We start from the raw sequence: 12,000 nt of genomic DNA on the forward strand, positions 1-12,000 counted from the left end.
TGAGTGTGACCTTGCAGAGGCCCAGTGTGGGGAACATTGGAATTTGCGTGGGTGTGTGGTCACAATGACCAATCAGAGCGCAGTATTCTTGTTTTTTGAGCTGCAAAATGTACTTGGCCTATAAAAAGCTGGCTGCTGACCCATCTAAAATACATCTTCTTATAAGAATTATATCATATTAAAGCTTAGATCTTCAGCTTTATCATGATCTAAACATCATTTGTGCCCAAACATAAATTAAGTGTGAAAACAACAACTTTTGTTGCATGAAAAAAAATATTTTGTTTCATGTTTTAGATCAAAAGTTTTTCCTATATTACAACATTCTTTTAAAAATCCAAACACATGACTTGAAAGAATGATTCTTCTTCTTTACAAAGATACCAAAAACATGAAATTTGGTCAATATTAAGAGCAGCAATGGCCGAATAAAAAGAGGTGTTTTGGTTCGCACCAAGCTCATTAACTATGCAAAAACCCTCTAGTCATGAATATCACTTGGATAAAAGAAGCTCCTTTTTCAGGGCTTGCGGACTGACTGGGATGTTCAGAGATACTTGATTGGCTGCATTTTGAGGCCGTCACATGAAATGCCCTAAACTCATTATTTTTCCACCATTTTGAGTCAGATTTTTTTTTATAAATACCTGTCTATGTATTGCACGTTTAAAGTTCGTGCTCGTTGCGTATCTTCTTTTATTAGAATCGCGCAGATACGCGTGTGCGCAGACAAGGGGGAGTGCGCAGACTTGCCATAGTGGCTAAGCCTAAGGAGTAAGGGAAGGCCGTTCCAGTCCCGTATGGTCAGATGGTTCTGGGCAGGAATGAGTACAGGTGCCTAGTATCAGTTCTGGATTTGATGATATTGTAGGCATCTGGTGTGAAGCGTCGACTTGGACGGCTGGAGTTTCTAAGGTGGAGTGTGGTTGACGTTACTGGAGATTCCCCCACCCCAGAACTGGCTCCTGACCTGGCCCAATATTGAATATACTAACCTCGCATGTTGTGTGAGTGGACCTGGCCTGACTTGAGCCAGTACGCAGTAGGTGGAGCGTAGTCATGATTGGTAATATAGCGGTACCGTATGGGTACTAGTATTCAACCCGGCATAATTCAAAGATTTTGACATATTCCCCAAAATATCTAGAAATAGGGAATTTATCTTAATTTCATACCTTTGTTATTTCCAGGGTAATCTGTTGTCAGTATTTTCTTTATCAATCTGTCGACTGTGTGCGCAGAGGATCGAATTATGCGGCGATGGCCTTTTGCACTGAATGGTACTAGTATTCAACCTAGTGAGGATTGATAGCAAATCTTAAAAAGGTCTAGATTGCTAAATTAGATCTAGATCTATGTAAGTCTCTGGCTTTGATTAATTCCCTGTTTGGTCTCATCTCAAATGGTCTAGTCCATAGTCGGATGGGACAAGGGCAGATTGAGAGACAGGACCATCTTTCATCACTAGGTTGAATACTAGTACCGACGGATTGAATACTAGTACCAAAAACCGTCGCCGTAAAATTTGATCGCCCGCGCACGCAGTTGACGGGTTGAAGAAAAAAATAACGGGAAAAGAATAACCAGCATTTGCTCTTTGAAATAAGAATTAAGAGTTAACTTAGTTAAGACAGGTCTGAAATTCAGGTAAATTCCATATTTCTGTATATTTGAAGAAACTCTCCAAACAGGTTGAATACTAGTACCCTTACGGTAGTGAAGTGGAGCCTTCACTCTTCAGTACACGAACATCACTTGAGGTAACTAATTACTAACCTCGTAAAGTGAATTAAACCTGACTTCAGAATGCGGGCCGCTGTCTTACCACCCTTCGTTGTTCACCTTGCCCCGGCCCCAGGTCGGCCGCGGGTGATGAGGAGACGAGACAGAGTGGCAGCTTCGCTGGCTGCGGCCGAGCCGGGGACCGGGAAGGAGTGCCACGGCTCAGCATTTTTATTTTTACAAAATAGTTCAATCTTTGTCACATACACACAGATAAGTTCGTTTTTTTAAACATACCGGTACAGCAGTAAAACGGATTGGTTTAACTGTTAGTTACCTTCACATTGTCCTTCAAACTACAGTTGAAATGTAGTTTACAAATTCTGGGTTAGAGGTGGTCGCTGTGTAAATCGCTACGATCGCCGCGTACGGCGCGGCGCGTTTCCGTTTTACACCCTGGCGAAGGCATTTTCCGGAAAAATAGCCACAAAGCGACTAGTGAAGAGTCTACGTCTACGTTTGTTTACATAATCAGCTGGGCGCGCCATCCAAAAGTCCGCACCGAAGATATCCGCAGAATAGGTCCATGGCAGAACATACGTGCAATATGCAGCTGAGCTTATAGACCAAAAGCTTCAGTGTCTGTATTTTGGTTGTTCGGCTGAACTATATACGTTGGCTTCATAATTTTTTTTTTACTTTATCGCACATGATCGTTTATATGAATGAAAACGAATAATAGCTAAAATATTGAAAAATAAAACACATAATTACCTTTTTTCATATTATATCTATCCTTATATCTATCATATCTGTCTATCCACTATCTATCTTATAAATCAATCTATGGAACTACATGATATATCTATCTGTTAATTTGTCTATCTACTCTGTCTCTCTCATTCTCTATCTACCTATCTATCTGTCTATCTATCTATCCATCTAACATCTATCTCTCAAATTCTCTATCTATCCATCTGTCTCTCTTTTATTTCTCTCTATCCATCTATTAATCTACTCATGTGCAATATCAACACTGCCTCGACTTCCTTCGGGAGTCTATTTCCTCAGCTCTACTTTTCCCTTTTTTGTGCTCGATTCGATTCAATTACTACTTTATTTACTTGTTACCATTGTTAAATGTCTTGTATTGCATAATGAGTTTTTTTTTCTGAAGGTTGCCTCCTATTCTCTTTCAAATTCCCCCTCTTGCTTTCCCTTCTCTTTGTCTTATCCCAATTGCTTTCCCTTCTCTCACCTCTTTCTTCTTAATCTTTCATTCCGCTTTTTTCTTCTTTGGTGACACTTTGTATTACTTTTGGCCCTTTGTATTTATTTATGATACATTTCTTTTTCATCTGAATGAATTTGTATTGTATTTGATATTTATCTATAATGTTTATTTTATATTTTGTTATGATTCTATTTGTATGTAAACATTCACTTATTTCAGTCTTTGATCTCAAATTCTCTCTATCTATCCATCTGTCTGTCTTTTTCTCTCTATCCGTCTATATATCTATCTCTCAAATTATATCTATATAGATCTATCTATCTATCTATCTATCTATGTAACTACAGTATCTATCTATCTGTTAATCTTCTCTGTCTCTCATTCTTTATCTATCTAACATCTATCTATCTCTCTCTCTATCTATCCATCTGTCCTTCTCTAGTTCTCTCTCTATCAATCTATCTATCTATCTTCTATCTATCTATATGTAACTGCAGTATCTATCTATCTGTTAATTTGTCGCTCTTCTCTGTCTCTCTCATTCTTTATCTATCTAACATCTATCTATCTCTCTCTCCCCCTCTCTCTATCTATCTATCCATCTTTCTGTCTTTCTCTCTCTCTATCTATCTATCTTCTATCTATCTATTTTTAAATATATCTCTCAAATTCTATCTCTATCTATCTATGTAACTACAGTAACTACAGTATCTATCTATATATCTGTTAATCTTCTCTGTCTCTCTCATTCTTTATCTATCTATCTATCCATCTGTCTTGTTTTCTCTCTTTCTCTATTTCTCTTTTTCCGTCCATATATATATCTATCTATCTATAACATCTCTCCCTCTCTCAAGGTCTCTCCCCCATCTATCTATCTATCTATCTATCTTCTATCTATTTATCTATCTATGTAACTACAGTATCTATCTATCTGTTAATTTGTCTATCTTCTCTGTCTCTCTCATTCTTTATTTATCTATCTATCTAACATCTACCTATCTCTCAAATTCTATATCTCTCTCTCCCCCCTCTCTCTATCTATCTATCTATCTGTCTGTCTTTCTCTATTTCTCTCTATCTATCTATCTATCTATGTAACTACAGTATCTATCTATCTGTTAATTTGCCCATCTTCTCTGTCTCTCTCATTCTTTATCTATCTATCTAATATATATCTCTCAGATTCTCTCTCTCTCTCTCTATCTATCCATCTGTCTGTCTTTTTTTCTCTCTCTATTTCTCTTTATCCGTCCATATATCTATCTATCTATCTATCTATCTATCTATCTATCTATCTATCTATCTATCTATCTATATATCTATCTATCTATCTATCTATCTATCTATCTATCTATCTATCTATCTATCTATCTATCTATCTATCTATCTATCTATCTATCTATCTATCTATCTATAACATCTCTCCATCTCTCAAGTTCTCTCCCCCCCCCCATCTATCTATCTATCTATCTATCTATTTATCTATCTATCTATCTATCTATCTATCTATCCATCTCTCTGTCTTTCTCTCTCTCTCTCTACTTCTATCTATCTATCTATGTCTCTATCTATTTATCAGTCTTCTATATCTATCTTTCGGCATCTAAGTGTACCAATCCATCAAACTTCAATTTTCTTTCTATTGTATGTATCTGTTTATTTTTATTTTGTCTGTCATTCTATTCATTTAGTTAATAATTTATATTAAAAAAAAAAACTTTTCTTAACTTTTCATTAAAAAACCTAACTGCAAAAGCATGTTCGGATTTCACTCATATGACTGCTCTCTGTACATGAAATGCTCTGATCAGTAACTGTGCATGATTGCATGCGGTGGTGTGGGACTCGCTTGTGTCGCACGCTGCAACCAGCGACGTGTGTAGACTCTTCACTAGTCGCTTTGTGGCTATTTTTGCGGAAAATGCCTTCGCCAGGGTATAAAACGGAAACGCGCGCGGGGATACGAGCGTCGCGATCGCGATCAAAAGTGAGGGTTTTTTTCTTCTAGACTTAGCGACGGGACTCGCAATTCGTTGGCAGGGGGGCCGGGGGGGGGGGGGGGTGAGAGATATTTAGCCGCATTTACGGCGGTACCGTATAATACCGGTACAAGGCAGTGAGTGAATACTGATGAAGGGTACCGTACCGGTAATTATTAAACTATTCAGCATAATTTAATTTTAACTGCCTTTTTCTCCCGGGGGGCCACTTACATTGACGAGTGGATACCATGGATCTTATTTCAAGATAGGGCACGTTACGTACGTAACGTAATAAGGGTGTCGAAACACTAAAATAATGAAAAGGGGTATCTATTTCGCTATAGGAAAGCTGTTTAGGGTCAGATTTGCGAGGGTATAAAAATTAAGACTAAAATGTTTATAAACTAGGATGTACTTTTTGCCTCAACAGTCAACACTACGTGTTTAGAGTACGATTTGCACGAGGTGTGGCCGTATACGTACTACTAAACCCAATTGGTAAAGGTAAAACCGTCCGTGACATATACCAATTACTCGTTTAGGGGTTCAATTCAGGGAATTCTTGCCAAGAGTATCGTTTTGTTTCTAATACTTGTCAAGGGTGGGGTTTCACACGCCAATACTTGTTAAGGGGTGCATTTTCAGAATACAGAAAATACGTGTTTAGGGTGCTTTTCGAGACCCCATGGTCGCGCATGGTATCCACTCGTCTATGGAAGTGGCCCCCCGGGCTTTTTGTAAATGAATCAACCAATTAACCAATCAAACAAGATCGACAGGGTATAACAGTTAGTGTGCACTTTACGGTATTATAATTCTTAATTAAACTTACCGGTACTATGTACATCAGGGGCGGATCCACTGGGGGGGGGGGGCCCGAATTTTTTTTCACCCATATTTTCCCCGATCGGCCTCTCAAAGTTGTCTCCAATTTTTGTTTGTTTCTATGAAGGGGTTGTCCCATAGTCATAATGAGCCAAGACAAAAAATTTGAGGGGGCTCGCGATCGATACGGCGTATCGCGTAAAATTAATAAGTTGTGAGCGAGCGAGCAAAAAATTCGACATTTTTATTACAAAAATCAAAGTTTGTGATATATTTTGACATAACAGTTGGAAAATAATAGGCCTACTCACCCTTATCACTTTCCTTTTCACATTTTTTTCTTAATTGGTCATGAAAAATTGGGGGGGGGGGGGCAAACCCCAAAACACCGATGTCCTAACAGTCATTTCTCAGCTTTATTCTTATATAAAACAACAAAAAGTGTAATAATCTCATAAGCCCTATTTAAATAGTGCGAGCCCGAAGCGCAAGCTGAAAACTTTTGGAATTTCATGTATTTTTGTCCTGAAAATTGAATATTCTGGGCAATGTTTGTGAACCTGAACAAGATGGGTATGTAACTAGAATTACTGCGAGCGCGAAGCGCGAGCGGAAATTTTGATATGGGTTCTGGCTTGATCGAAAAGGAAACTGTAAAGAACGTTTTGCAGTTAGCCATTATCATATTTCAACTATTATAATACGAGCCGCGGCAAAGCGCGAAGGCTGAAAATTTTTTGACATTCCGACCTAAAAAATTGACATTCTAAGCAATTTTTGCAATCATTAACGGTCAAGATATAAATTCAAACAATTGATGCGAGCGCAAAGCGCGAGCAGAAAAAAAATGAGATTTCAGACCTAAAAATGGGACACTCTATTCATGTTTTGTAAATCATGAAAAGGGATGGGTAATTGGCATCTTCCTACATTAATAATGCGAGCGCAAATCGTGAGCAGAAAATTTTTGATATATTGGATAATGATTTAATAAAGAACAAGCTGCATATCTGAAAAAACAAGCGCGATCTAGAATCTGGGCATTCTTTATTCCTTATATTATCATGAAAATCGATAAAACGAGCGCGAAGCGCGAGCTTAAAATATTTGATATTCTGATCTGAAAAGGGTCGATTTAAACTCTGTATTTTTAGCACTTTGAAGGGAATTGTAAAGTGGATATGGATCAGTTAAAAAAGCTGATATGTTTCAATATTATTCATTTGAGTTTTGACATAGACTGGGACATTCTAAGAACATTATATCATCATATGAAAATAATGACTATCTTCCTATTTCCCTTCCTAAGCACGAGATGAAACTTGTCGATATTCCATTCTGAAAAAAGGACAGTTTGATTATTGAATTAATATCTTATTTATTATCATTAGAAAACTGGACATTTCTTTTGAAACTATGAATAAGATGCATGAGTTAATATATTTTCAACAATCAATACGAGCGCAAATCGCATGAAATTTAGATTTTGTTATCAAAATGCGAGCGTGCAGCGCCAGCTAATAATTTTTGACAATGTGACCTGAATAGGGATATTTTCAGAACTTTATGGAAAACAGGAAAATAACAGGTACCTGATAAATTGAATATTGCGAGCGCGCAGCGCGAGCAGAAAATTTTAATATTCAAACCATGAAATAGAAGTTTTACAGAGCACTTTTTAAAAATCAATTTGTAAATCAAACAAAATAATGAAAGTTCGATTTCCGAGCTGTAATATGCTTTGTATATTGACTTCAGAATTTGGTAATTTTAGCTCCATATTGAGCAAGATATGTAAATCACCTAAAAGTCAATGCGAGCGCGAAGCAAGAGCGAAAATTTTATATAGTGACATGAAAGATTTTTAAAATTATTTTCCAAATCTTCCCCTCATCTTATTTTATTCACTCGTCTTCCTCCTCTTATGTTTCCCCTTCTTTTTTTCTCCTCTCCTCCCTTTTTTTCTTTCTTTCCCCTTTTTTTCCCCTCAATAGGGGGGCCCGGGCCCCTTCGGCCCCCTGGATCCGTTTATGTACATGATTTAGAGTTAGCATGCGCGTATTTTGGCTAGGCGAAATGAGGGGCACCAAAAAGAAGAAGAAAAGAGAGGAAAAGAAAAGGGACAGAAAAACGAGGGAAAGAAGAAGAGCGTAGAAAGAGAAAAAAGGGGGAAGAAAAAAAAGGAAGAGGGGGGGGGGCATCGAATTGATGTTCGAACTAACAGTTAGATGGGAGGGGCGCCAATTTTATGTTCGAATGAGGGGCGTCGAATTGATGTTCGACATAGGAGGCCGCCGAATTTAATGTTCGACAAAGGGGGCGCCGAATTTAAGTTTTACTTAGGGGCGCCGAATTGATTGACATAATTAGCTAGGCGCCGAATTGAAGTTCAACGCATAGGGGCGCCAAATAGATCTCTATAACCTAGGGATGCGCCGAATTGATCTCCGAGCTAGGGACGCCGAATTTATTTTCGACATAAGGGGGGCGCCGAATTGATGTTCAACCTAGGGGGCGCCGAATTGATGTTCGACCTATACGGGCGGTGAATTGATGTTCGACATAGGGGCGCCAATTTTATGTGTGTCCTGGGGCGCCAAATTCATGTTCACTCTAGGGAGGGGGCACCAAATTCATATTCGAACTTTAGGGCGCCAATTTGATGTTTGACCAGGGGCGCGCCAAACTTATGTTTGCTCGCATCAAATGCTTACTTTGATGCCCATCCTGTTTATGATTACAAAAATGATTACAAAGTCCAAATTTTAGGACTCAGAATATCAAAAAATTTCAGCTCGCGCTTCACACTCGCATCGATTATTATTTTATAAAGATACCCATCCTGTTCATTGTTACAAAAAGTGCTTTAGAATGTCCAGTATTGGGTCAGAAATTAAAAGATATTCAGCTCGCGCTTTGCTCTAGCATAAAATGTTGAGATAGATACCCACCCCCTTCTTGATTACCAAAAGTGCTAACTGACTTTCCAAATTGAGGTCAGAATATTAAAAAAAAATCAGCTCACGTTTTGCACTCGCATCATTTTGATTAGATATCCGTATACCTATCATGTTCACGGTTACAAAAAGTGTTTAGAATATCCGATCGGGATACATCTAGATGAAAATATTACCCCCATATCAGCGAAAGCTGGATAGTAGGGACTTCTCTAATGATAAGTTGAAACCCCAAAGTGCTTAATTTTTTATTCTTTCAGGGGGCAGTTTCATAAAGCTGATCGTAAGTTAAGAGCGACCTTAAGAAGGACTGGTGATCCTTTCTTTTTAGAGCGTAGTCGTTCTTAACTTTCGAACAACTTTATGAAACACCCACCTGGTCAAATTTATTATTTTAAAACAGTGGTATAACAACATATTCATCGATATTTTTTTCATGATCACATTAAAAAAAGTGGTCTCCAATTGCGCATTGGGGGGGGGGGGGGCACCAGCAAAATTTACCGCGAGCCGATGCAAAAGCCGATCAAGTGTAAACACGGTAATAGTGACCCCAAACAGAAATATTTCAAGGACTATTTTAAAGGAATCCATTAAGAGTATACATATCTCACCATACTCATCTAATGCGAGTGCCAAGCGCATGCTGATTTTGTTATAATTACATCTAAACACGTGAAGCACTTTTTGTAGTCTTTGTAATCATAATTATCATACGAATCTCACTATAATCAAATATTGCGAGCGCGAAGCGCGAGCTGAAAATTTAGGAAATTCAGATCTGAAGAGGGGCATTCTAAGGCTTGTTTGTAGGAATTCACGAAGACCATACGTATTTCACTAATCAAATGATGCGAGCGCGAAGCGCAAGCTGAAAATTTTTGATATTCAGATCAGATCAGAAAAAGGGACATTTTAAGGACTGACTTTAAAAATTCATGAAGAGTAGACATATGTCACCAATCCACTAATGCAAAGGTAAGCATGGACAGGAAATATTTTATATCAAGACCTTAAAATGGAGCAATCACTATAAGTAGTCATGAAAAAGAAGATTATGTCACTAAATAAAACAATAATAACTCGAAGTGCGAGGAAATATATTTGGTGTATATTGACTTGAAAAAAGGAGGTTTTTAGTACAACAGGATTATATATATCGTTAAACAGACAATGCGAGCACCGGGAATAATGAAGACATAGGCCCTGAGCAAATTATGTTTCACAAAGTTTTTTTTAATGTAATATAACATAATTATAATATGATAAAACATTATAATGAACAATAATGTCTTCTTTCCCACTACGTTTCTCTCCCTTTTCCCCTCTTTTTCTCCTTTCCCCCGTTTTTTGGCCAGCCGATGGGGTCACGTGACTCCATGCCCACCCCCCCCCCGTAGTTACGCCACCGTTTTACGTGATTATGAAATTATAATCATTCAATGTGTTCCTTTTATTGTTTTATGTATATATGTATTGTGCAGGGCCCTGGTTGACAACAGTGTCTAAATCACTGAACAGGCTACCTGGGTAAAGAAGACAAATAAAATAACATGCATTTAAGGCACCTTTGTTTGCCTGGCGCCAGTGGCGTAGCTACGGGGGTGCATGTGCCCCCCCCCCCTCATCGGCTGGTAAAAAAAATGAGAGAAAAGGAGAAAAAGGGAAGAAAGAAATAGAAACGTAGTGGGGGAGAAGAATTTATTTTATATTATATTAATATTGTTATATATATCATAGTATGATATATGATATATTTTTTCATAACTTTATGAAACATTATTTGCTTAGGACCTACGTGTCCATCATTCCTGGTGCATGCTTGCATTGTCTGTAAAATGAGATAATCCTGTTTTTTTACTAAAACATCCCGTTTTCAAGTCCATACACACCAAATATATTTTCTCGCACTTCGAGTTATTATTGTTTTATGTAGTGTTCACAGGGGCGCCAAAATTAGGTCGGGGCCCCCGGGTTGTAAAATCGCTAATGCTTGATACTTGAACTACGATGAATATCATACCTTAACATTTATATCCCGAAGGACCAAGCCATAATTCTAATCGTAAAAGGGTATCACAGTCATGACTACTAATCGGGTAGTATAAGGACCAACTCTAATTGGTTTGGACAATATATTTATTCATTCATATCGGCTCACCAGGGCGGGCCTAGAAACGTGATGTAAAGCAATTATGTGCACGGTATTTTGTTCATGTTTTTAATATTAAAAAAAAAGAAATGGTCGCATATCATAGGTGGTCCAATTTCGCGAACATGGTAAAAATTATTTGGTCATTTAAAAAAAAAAAATGTTATAGATATTACCATTCTTCAAATAACAAAAGTTTAATCCCAAAATACCCTCTTCTTTTTTTTCTTCTACTTATTGATAGCTTATTAATGCATTGACGTCAATTTGAATTTTCAAATGCGTTTTTCTCAAATTTGACCTGCTGCATACAAAATAGTGTAAAAAAATTAATGCTATACATTGGATCACCCTAGTATTTTACGATTTTATTCTTATAATATCAATGCTTAAATCCATAACAAAAAATGGTTATCTCTGATTGTATGCATATATCAATTACATCTAATTCTAACGATGTTTAATTTCACCTTTTTTCAGAAAATGACTATCACCCTTACAGTCCTGGCAAATTCACTATCCCATGGATAGAAGTGTTTTTTTTCTCAAGGATGCAAGTACTATAAAATGAGTTTACATATTAGAGAATTGACAAATATTTTCAAATTTCAAAATTTATTAGGTTGCAGTCTTGCAGATAAAATGCACATGTAGAAGATTCCTGTATATTTTCAAAACTGTCAAATTTTAAATGAAATTTAGTTGTTCTTTGCATTTAAAATGACCAGAGATGTGAGGCTGCCAGTCACAATACATAATAATTGTGACTTATTATATATTATGACATATTTTTATGACATCATAATACATCTTTCAGTTGTCATTTAAATTTCCTTAGTATAATTCACCTGCATGCATATCACTGATATGACTTCTCTGTGAATGTACTTCAAATTAGAAATGATGTATGTAATCCTTAAATAATTTCAAAGTGAAATTAGATGTCTAATTTATTTTGAAATGCAAAAAAAAAATTAAATTGTTGGATGTATATCTTGACTGACATTTTCCTACTTATTAATCAGGAGTAATAACAGTAGGCATATCATTAATAATTTAACTGTAAAGGGATATGAAATAATTCCAGAAGTCTTTTAGTTTGACAATAATAACTTTGTGTTATTT

The 12,000-nt window shown here is 37.0% G+C and overlaps 1 protein-coding gene across 2 annotated transcripts in view; it reads right to left on the reverse strand.

The window, feature by feature from the left end:
• Positions 1-2,178, reverse strand: part of LOC129255020 (inversin-like) — a 32,285-nt gene extending 30,107 nt beyond the window's left edge. The window contains exon 1 of one of the 2 annotated variants that reach the window (XM_064107124.1): positions 2,060-2,178. The gene's annotated coding sequence lies outside the window, so the exon portion shown is untranslated. Of the gene's footprint in view, positions 1-1,776; positions 1,906-2,059 lie in introns of those variants that run through there. The other variant, XM_064107131.1, reaches the window with a different exon arrangement.
• Positions 2,179-12,000: the final 9,822 nt, after the last annotated feature.

This window comes from Lytechinus pictus, chromosome 2, assembly GCF_037042905.1.
Source record: "Lytechinus pictus isolate F3 Inbred chromosome 2, Lp3.0, whole genome shotgun sequence".
Lineage (NCBI taxonomy): Eukaryota > Metazoa > Echinodermata > Echinoidea > Temnopleuroida > Toxopneustidae > Lytechinus > Lytechinus pictus.